This window comes from Otolemur garnettii, unplaced genomic scaffold (genome assembly GCF_000181295.1).
Source record: "Otolemur garnettii isolate 467f Iridium unplaced genomic scaffold, OtoGar3 scaffold00239, whole genome shotgun sequence".
Classification (NCBI taxonomy): domain Eukaryota; kingdom Metazoa; phylum Chordata; class Mammalia; order Primates; family Galagidae; genus Otolemur; species Otolemur garnettii.
This window is the reverse complement of record NW_003852634.1, coordinates 8,101-18,479: the sequence shown is the minus strand read 5'-3', so window position 1 is coordinate 18,479 and position 10,379 is coordinate 8,101.

Sequence of the window (10,379 nt, the reverse complement as noted above, 5' to 3'; positions counted from 1 at the left end):
TGACAGGATATCAAAAAGAAAGAAAGAAAATGGTTTTCATTTTCATGTTCCTCTATAATAAAATACTTTTTGAATTCTTCATATTTTCCATTAGTAACCAACTTTCAATAAAAATTCTCAAAAAAGTATCAATTATAATTCTTATTTGTTATTAATAAATTCAGAACCAATATTTTATTTATTTTGTATAAATAAATAACATTCTACATAAACATTTTTATTTTTATGAATTTTAATAAGCAATTAGAAAATCTAAATTCACTGATCAAGGAAGGCATCTTAAGAGCAACTTGTTTCCACTTAGAAGGATGCACTCATCAGTCCTTACCCCAAACAGCCTGCCTTCCTGACCTCCTGAGCGTCCCTTAGCTCTGGCCTGGGTTTCCTCTCGACTCTGTTCCCTGACAGCTTCCCCCCTCCACCCCGCCATAAGCCTTCTGAACAGACAGGCATTACTGGTGATGGCCTGAACCCAGGAGGGAACCTTGAACCCTGTCTTAAAAGTATTTAAAGAAAATAAAACATTGTTTTATGAAAAAAATCTAAATTAACAGTATGTGACCTTTAAAGTGATATTGTGTATATTTTATTCTTAAAATGACAGAGCATATGACTGTTGTTATTTACAATACATTCAAAATCTTGGACTGCATCCTCCATTGGCCACACAATTCTACTGAGATGCAAAAATAACTCTTGACCTAATGAAACCAGTTCTCAATGACTTCAAAATTTCTATTTAGGTATTTTCTATGTCAGTTAAGTGTGTGTGTGTGTGTGTGTGTGTGTGTGAGTGTGTGTTTATACCTATATGTATGCACTTCTGTGAATTTGGGGGCAGTGGGGAAGAGGGAGGCAAAGAATTTGAAAAGCTTGATCTATTTCTTCCTGGATTCTTTCCAAGATATTTTGTCTATGTCAATAATTGATTCTTATGTTCTTTGTCTCTTATTGAGGTATTGATGTATGTTCTAGCTACTGTAGTGGGAAGAAATATCAAGGTTTAGAAATTTAAACATCATTCATATAGAAGAAAGAGGGCAGAGGATAGAGGGCTGAAGTGTGAAGGCTGTGGGAGAAACTTTTTATGAATTTTCTAATGTTTCTTTCTAATAGAATGAAGTTCAATCCCAGTTTCATGTGTATGGGTGTGTGTGTGTGTATGAAGAATGACCTCATGTGTAAATAACTCTTTTAAACAGTTCAGTTCTCATGGATTTCTTTTCCTTGAGAACCTCAAGCAAGATATTAATTTCACCTTTCTTTTTCTTTTTTTTGAATAAAATTGTTTTATGGAAGAAATAAATACAATCGTAGTATCATAATATCATGGTTTTTAAATAGAAGAATCATTTGTTTTCTGTACCCAAATTACTCTAAAATATTAAATATAATAATTTAAAATCTACATATTTATTCATCAAGATTGCTTTTTTTTTTCTAGAGACAGAGTCTCACTTTATCACCTTTGGGAGAGTGCTGTGGCATCACACAGCTCACAGCAAACTCCAACTCCTGGGCTTAGGTGATTTTCTTGCCTCAGCCTCCCGAGTAGCTGAGACTACAGGTGCCTGCCACAACACCCAGCTATTTTTTTGTTGCAGTTTGGCTGGGGCTGTGTTTGAACCTCCCACCTTTGGTATATGGGAATGGTGCCCTACCCACTGAGTCACAGATGCCACCCAAGATTGCTATTTTCTATGGAGTTCTTCTTTTTTAATTTTTTTTTTTGAGACAGAGTCTCACTATGTTGCCCATGGTAGAGTGCTGTGAAGTTACAGCTCACAGCATCCTCAAACTCTTGGGCTTAAGCAATTCTCTTTCTCAGCCTCCCAAGTAGCTGGGACTACAGCTGCCCCAACAACACCCAATATTTTTTGGTTGCAATTGTCATTGTTGTTAAGCAGGTCAGGGCCAGGCTTGAACCATCCAGCTTCGGTGTATGTGGCAGGAGCCCTATTCCCTGAGCTATAGGCACTTAGCCAGAGTTCTTCTTGACAGGTCTTCTCCAGGGTAATCTTAGCTACCTTATATACATTGCCATGCACTCTGCACTCGTCACAACTCCTGTGAACAGTTAACCTTCTTGTCCACTCACGTATCACCTTCTATAAATGCACTTAAACATTTTTTATTAGATCATAACTGTGTAACTTACTGCATTTATGGGGTACAATGTGATGATTTTATATACAATTTGGAATATTTACATCAAACTGGTTAACATAGCCTTCACCTCACTTATTTAATTGTTGTGTTTAGATATTTATACTCTACTCTTAATATATTTGACAGGTACTCTTGTAATATGCACAATAGGTAAGGTCCCACCGATTACCCTCCCTCTACCCATCCACCCCTCCCCTCCCTTCAGCCTCCTCTTCTTTCCTTCTTTCTGGGCTATAATTGTGTTTTGTCATTCATATGAAAGTCTGAGTGATTATATATATTGGTTTCATAATATTGTTGAGTACACTGGATATTTTTTCTTCCATTCTTGAGATTCTTTACTAAGATTATGATCCAGCTCCATGTAAACATAAAAGAGGTAAAGCCTCCATATTTTTTAAAGCTGCATAATATTCCATGGTATACATATACCACAATTTATTAATCCATTCATGGGTCAATGGGCACTTGGGCTACTACCATGACTTGGCAATTATGAATTGGGCTGCAATAAACATTTTTTTTTTTCTGCAGTTTTTGAACGGGGCTGGGTTTGAACCCACCACCTCTGGTATATGAGGCTGGCAACTTACTCCTTTGAGCCACAGGCATTGCCCTGCAATAAACATTCTTGTGCAAATGTCTTTGTTGTAACACAATTTTTGATCATCTGGAAATATACTTAGTAGAGGAATTGCAGGATCGTGCTCTCCAAACTTCTTTCCAGAAGGGATGTACTAATTTGCATTCCCACCAGCACTTCCACGCCAACATCTATAGTTTTAGGATTTTGTGATATGGGCTAATCTTTCTGGAGTTAGATGATATCGGAAAGTGGTTTTGATTTGCATTTCTCTGATGATTAAAGATGATGTGCATTTTTTCATGTGTCTGTAGGCCATGTACCTGTATTCTACAGAGGAGCTTCTGTTCAAGTCTCTTGCCCACAATGAAATGGGATTACTTGTTCTTTTCTTATTAATAAGTTTGAGTTCTCTGTGGATTCTGTTTATCAAACTATTATCAAAAACAGAACTTGCAAATATATTCTCCCATTTTGAGGGCTGTCTGCTTGCTTTACTTACTGTGTTCTTGGCTGTGCAGAAGCTTTTTAGTTTGATCAGATCCTAGTAATGTATTTTTGGTGTTTCTTCAATTGCCTGGGGGGTCCTCCTCATAAAGTATTCTCCCAGGTCAATTTCTTCAAGTGTTTCCCCTGCACTGTCTCCAAGAATCTTTATAGTTTCAAGTTGTAAATTTAAATCTTTATCTAGTGAGAGTCGATTTTTGTTAATGGTGAAAGGTATGGATGCAGCTACAGTCTTCTACAAGTCCACAGCAAATTCACTCAGCACCATTTGTTAAATAGGGAATCTTTCCCTCAATTTATGTTTTTGATAGGCTTATTGAAGATCAAGTGACAGCAAGTGGCTGGGTTCATCTCTTGGTTCTCTATTCTGTTCCATACATCTACCTCTCTACTTTTGTGCCAGTACCATGATGTTTTGATCACTATAGATTTATAATACACTCTGAAGTCTGGTGGTGTGATTCCTCCCGATTTGTTTTTATTTCTGAGTAATGTCTTCACTATTCAAGTTTTTTTCTGATTCCATATAAAACGAGGTACTATTTTTTCCAGATCTTTAAAATTTGGCAGTGGTGCTTTAATAGGGATTGCATTAAATTTGTATATTGCTTTGGATAGTACGGACATTTTATCAATGTTGATTCTTCTCAGTTATGAGCATGGTATGTTTTTCCATTTATTAACATCTTTAGCTATTTATTTTCTCAGAGTTTCATAGTTTTCTTTATAGAGATCTTTCACATCCTTTGTTAGGCAAATTCCCAAATATTTCATCTTTTTTGAGACTACTCTTAAATGAATAGAGCCCTTGCCTGTTTTTTTATGCTTGACTATTGTTGGTATATACAAAAGCTACTGATTTGTATGTATTGATTTTTTTTTAAATGGCAAATTTTATGTTATGCATTTTTTTTTTATTTCTTATAGATGGTGCTGTATTCCTTGATCACTTCTAAGAGTTTTATAGTTGAGTCCTTGGGGGTTTTGAGGTATAAAATCATATCATCTGCGAAGAGTGAAAGTTTAATCTCCTCTGACACCATTTGGATACCCTTGATTGCCTCTCTTGCCCTATTTCAATGGCTAAGACTTCCATTACAATGTTAAATAGCAGTGGAGACAATGGGCATCCTTGCCTGTTCCTGATCTGAGTGGAAATGTTTTCAGTTTTATTCCATTCAATACGATATTGGCTGTGGGTTTGCTGTTGATGGCCTCTATCAGTTTAAGAAACGTCCCTTCTATGCCTATTTTCTTAAGTGTTCTGATCAAGAAAGGATGCTGGATATTATCAAAAGCTTTTTCTGGGCTTGGCGCCTATAGCTCAACTGGCTAAGGCGCCAGCCACGTACATCTAAGGTGGTGGGTTTGAATCCCCAGCCTGGACCTGCCAAACAACAATGACGGCTGCAACCAAAAAAGAGCCGGGCATTGTGGCGGGCGCCTGTGGTCCCAGCTACCTGGGAGGCGGAGGCAGGAGACTCGCTTGAGCCCGGAGTTGGAGGTTGCTGTGAGCTGTAATGCCACGGCACTCTACCCAGGGGGACAGCTTGAGGCTCTGTCAAAAAAAAAAAAAAAAAAAAGCTTTTTCTGCATTAATTGAGCAGTTCTACAATGTTCTATCTAGTTATTCAGGAGGAAAAGAAGCTTAGTTAATTAAGCAAAAGTAGGAGAGTAAGAATATGTGATCATTTATCATAATTCATTTATTTTTTGATATTCAATTATGGTCAGATTATTTGACTGTATTTTCTTTGATTGGCTCACATTCGGTGTTATGTGTCTTCCAGCAGGCTTTTTTTGCATCAGTATGTAGGTGAATGTGGCAGAAGAGGAAGAATCTACATAGAGGACTCTGTTTTGCTAAAGAGCCTCTCTCTCTCTCTCTTTTTCTTTTAGCAGAAAAACAGTATTCATGCAAGCCAGTGATACATTTAGTCTTAACTCTGAGCTTACTGTCCTGCTGTATGACAATCCTAAAACAACTTTTACCCCACAATCTGATACGATTTCCTTTTTATCAAAGATTAAATATGTTCCTAATGGAATGTTATTTCCCTTTGAGACTTCTACAGAATAGAGGTGTTTGCTTTTTATCTAAACCCGTAAAGTTCCTAATTCTTTTCATACTTATGAGATCACAAATATTTATTTATCTCATAATTTCTACTTATTATGGTATAAATATGTTTATATATTTGTTTAATTTTCTGCATATATGCACCATGTTTACCTTTGAGTGAATTATTTAATTTGGGCACATACACAAAAACACAAAAAGAAAAACCAGGCCTTCTGGGTGCTTATTCTGATTATATCTTTGAATATAGGATGACAAAGAAGTATAGTTCTTCATTTCCCTTTGGTGAGAAATATGTTTAATATGTACTTTCAATTATTTGGAGCTAAGTTAACATCAGATAATTGTAGGCTTATATACAGGTCATGTAATTATTGGTAATCTATAATAATTATTAACATAAGAGAAATATATAAATAAAATATCCTATGGAACCAGACACTAAAAATTCTTTTTGTACCTATTTGGACTTAACTTGTTCTTACTGCTCATTTGAACAGTAAATTAAAACTATTTTATAGTCCTGGATGATTATGTCATAGAAAATGACAAAAATCTGATATAATACAACTTTCTTCATATTACTTGGCAGTAAATACATGGAGGAAAGTATTTAAGATGGTGTTTAGAAAAAGGAAAAAGTTCTTCTCTTTGCAAATAAATAAAATCCAAAGTTATTAATCCCATTGTGCGTTATGTCAATGTTTAGTAATACGAGCAGCAGCTATTATATTGTCATTCTTTCGAACATAGAACTTTCCCCTGCCAACTAAAAGACAAGTATTTGGAGAAATCACTTAAGACACTGTATTCACCCATCACAGTAAAAGCCATTAACTTTTACAGTACTACTCTCTTTTCAAACTTGGTTGTATTAATGCTTGAAGTATAATAATAATTTTCAAAAGGGGTAGGGGGTTTCCTGATTGGCAACTCAGGCATGACTCACAAGGTGTCAGTACCTTTGTGGAATAACTAGAGTAAATAATATGATTCTTAGGATTTGCATGTCCAGAATACAGATTTGGTTAGTTTATTCTGAAATTATTAGATCCTCAGAAGTGATTCTTGTTAAAGGAAAAAAGAATAAAAACACTGTTGTACAAACAAAACAAGATGAACAGGATTAAAATTACAAACAGGTCTTATGAGAGCAGTAAACCACAGTTAAAGTGTTTCTGATTATTTTCGTTGGAGAGTAATTTCCCTTCAATTGAAGTACCAGTATTCCTCCTTGATTCAACTATTTCTAGATTTTTTTCTAACTGGTCTAAACTTTGACTATGTTATGCATTTCATTGGTTTTGGCATTGTTTTATACATCTGGCTTAATTTCAGCATCCTGAAGCCTTGATTGCTCCAAAGTTTTTTCCCCTTACATGGAATTACACATTAAATCAAGACATAAGTCCTTACCTCCAGTGTTAGAAACTCAGACATTTGTTTTTCTATATATGACATCTGGTTCTAACACAAATAATGATGTATAATGGAATGGGGGAATCTACCTTTCCACTGCATCTACTGAGACAACCATATGAATTTTACCCTTCGTTCTGTTAATGAGATTTATCAATTTATTGATTTGTGTATGTTTAGTCATATTTTCATCCCAATGATAAATCCCACTTGATCATGATGTATGATTCTCTTAATATGCTGTTTAATTCATTTTCTAGGAACTTGTAGGGGATTTTTGCATCTCTGTTCATCAGGACATTAGCCTGTAATATAGCATTCTTGTCTGGCTTTTATCCAGGTAGTGCTGGCAGTGGAAGTGATTTCTTCTCTTAGTTTTTTTGGATTAGTGTAAAAAGGATTGGTGTTAATTCTTCCTGAATACACCAGAGCCTCCATAATTGACTAACTCTCTACATTGACCACCTCCTTAAGTTGACTTAATTTTCATAGATTGGACATGTACCACATGTGTGTATCAGTACTGGAGGCCTACTTCCTTATGTCGACCATCTCCATATGTTGGCCAGCTTGTTATGGTTCCTTGGGTGGTTAATTTACAAAGGTTATACTGGAGGATTGGGGGCTGAGATGGTGGCACAGTGGTAGCTTCCTTGCAGCTTGTCTGGACAATAAGAGAAGCAAAACATGTCCAGGTGCCACCATTCAGCCCCTCCCATTCAAAAACAGCACTGTGAGAACACCAAATGACTGTGCTGAATCCCAGGAACAGAGAAGAGAAACAGGAAAGAGAAGTCAAAAGGGAGATCTTATGAAGGGGAAGCAAGATGCATGGAGGTAGAAACTCTAAATAGGAATCTTAGTGCAGTCTGGGCTGGAGGGAGCCAGGTCCCATCCCCATTGTCCTGGGCAAAGCTGTGGCCTAAGGAGGGTCCCAGGTCAATTGGTACCAGTGCTTGCAAATAAATATTTCTTCAGGCCTGTGTCATTTCCCCAGCGTGCCTAAGTTGCCCTGTACTTGGCAGGTTGGCAATCTCCTGTGGGAGGAGGAGGGTCTGGAGAGGGACTTGTTTCCTGTGCAGAGTAGCTACCACAGGAGCTATAGCAGACACCAAGCAGGCAGAACAAGCAAAGGAGGGGCTTTCCCCTCCCAACTATCAGGTGCATGCAGCCGATCTTGCTGGGGATGTTGCAGGAAGACGAGGCTCAGGGGAGAGAGTGAACACCCAAACACTGTATTTAAAAGAGGAAGAGCTTGGCTCAGTGCTTGTAGCACAGTGGTTATGGCGACAGGCACATACACTGAGGCTAGCGGGTTCAAACCCGGCTGGGTCCAGCTAAAACAACAATAACAACTGCAATAAAAAAAAAAATAGCTGGGCATTGTGGCAGATACCTGTAGACGCAACTACTTGGGAGGCTGAGGCAAGAGAATCACTTAAGCCCAAGAGCTGGAGATTGCTGTGAACTGTGACACCATGACACTCTAGCCAGGGTGATGTAGTGAGACTCTTTCTCAGAAAAAAAAAAAAAAAAAGAGGAAGAGCTTTATTTCAGCTGGTGGAGCAAAGGCACAGAAGAATTCAAAATGACTAGGATCCCAGACTGGCTCAGTCCATTCCTTTTTATCCACAGTCAAAAAGTTCCAGCCCACGGTAACTTTTTCATTGGTTAGTTTGAATCAAACCAGAGGAGCTAGTTTTGGCTTTTACAGAACAATGGGCTTACGGAAGCAAGTGGAAGCAAGCAAGTTTCCAGGTACCAGGAAGTTGTTTCTACAAATTCCTAAGAGCTGAATCATTATAGGAAGAACCTCACAGTGTATCATTGGGGTCTTCTTGAGAAGACCTTTGTTCTCTTAGACTTTACTTTTTCTAGATATCCTCTCTGAGGGAGACCATCAGCTTCTCCAAGTCAGAATCAAAAGTCCCTTGCTACTGCTTCCCTCACAGAGCACTTACACCCTCAATGAGCAAGCAATGTGAGGGCATTGCAGGGGACCTTGTGTCTGGGAGATGTAGCCACACCATTCCACCTAGTAAGGGTGCAGAAGGGGTATTATTAAGAACATACTGAGAGTATAGAATTATATACAGTAGCTATATTTGCTCTGAAGCCTTTAAGACTCAATAAAAGTCACTTTTTGGCTACACTGGGAAAATTTGTGCAATATTAAATGTTGTCTGCTGTATTTATATAGATGCCTCAGGAAAAATTAGAACCTAAAATAAGAATTTCCCAGTAAATGTTGTAACTGTAACACTGCATCCTACTGTGCTTAATATGTATACTCTGCTGAGTCTGCTGCCAGTAGAAGTTGGGTGGTTCACTTGCCTGGACTTAAAAGATGATTTTTTCAGTATAAGGCTGGCTCCAGAAATCCAGAGGTTGTTTGCTTTCCAGTGAGAGAGACCAGACACAGGAACTATGGTCCAGTACACATAGACCAGATTGCCACAGGAGTTGAAAAAACTCACCCATGATTTTTTGAGAAGCGCTGGCTCATGACCTGCAGAAGTTTGTGGCTGAAGAATTAGAATGTGTACTGCTCCAGTATGTTGATGACCTCCTCTTAGGGCACCCTACCCAGGAGGGCTGCGCACTGGCACAGACTGTCTTTTATGACATCTAGAGGTATGTGGCTATAACGTGTCTAAGTGGAAGGCCCAGATCTGCCAGCAGCAAGTGTGTTATCTAGGATTTACTATCCAGCAGGGGGAGAGGAATCTAGGCATGGAATGAAGGCAGGTCATTAATCACATCCCCACCCCCACAAGTGGAAAGCAAGTTTTGGAATTCTTAGGCATGGTAGCTTTGCTGTTTTTGTTTTTGTTTTTCTTTTTTCAGACAGACCCTCAAGCTGTCACCCTGGGTAGAGTGCCTTGGCATCACAGCTCACAGCAACCTCCAGTTCCTGGGCTTAAGTGATTCTCTTGCCTCAGACTCCCAAGTAGCTGAGAGTACAGGCACCCGCCACAACACCTGGCTATTTTTTTGTTGCACTTATCATTGTATGGCAGGCCTGGGCTGGATCCTAACCTGCCAGCTCTGGTGTATGTGGCTGGCACCTTAGCCACTTGAGCTACAGCTGGCGAGCCCCAACTTTGCTGTTTTGACCAAGCCCTTATATAAGGCAACTAAAGAAGATGAAGGAGAGCCCTTAGAATAAGGAGGAGAACAAGAATGTGCCTTCTCCCAGATAACTGCGTCTGCATTGGGGCTACCAGACTTGGTCAAGCCCTTCACTCTGTATGTCTCAGAGAAAGAAAAGATGGATGTGGGTATGTTAACTCAGCTGTTTTGGTCCTGGCCAAGACCTGTGGTTTACCTCTGTAAGCAGCTGGATGGAGTGGCAAAAGGATGGCCAGCATGCTTACAGGCTCTTCTTGTGCAAGAAGCTGATAAGCTGACTTGAGGGCAGAATCTCAGAGTGAAAGTACTCCATTCTGTGGTTATTTTAATGGACACTAAGGCACATTTCTCATTCACTAATGCAAGACTAAGTACCAAAACTTAATGTGCAGCAATCCATGCATAACAATAGAAATATGTAACACCCTGAAGCCAGCTATGCTCTTTCCAGCCAGTGGAAGAGAGACAGAGAATGACTATATGGAAGTT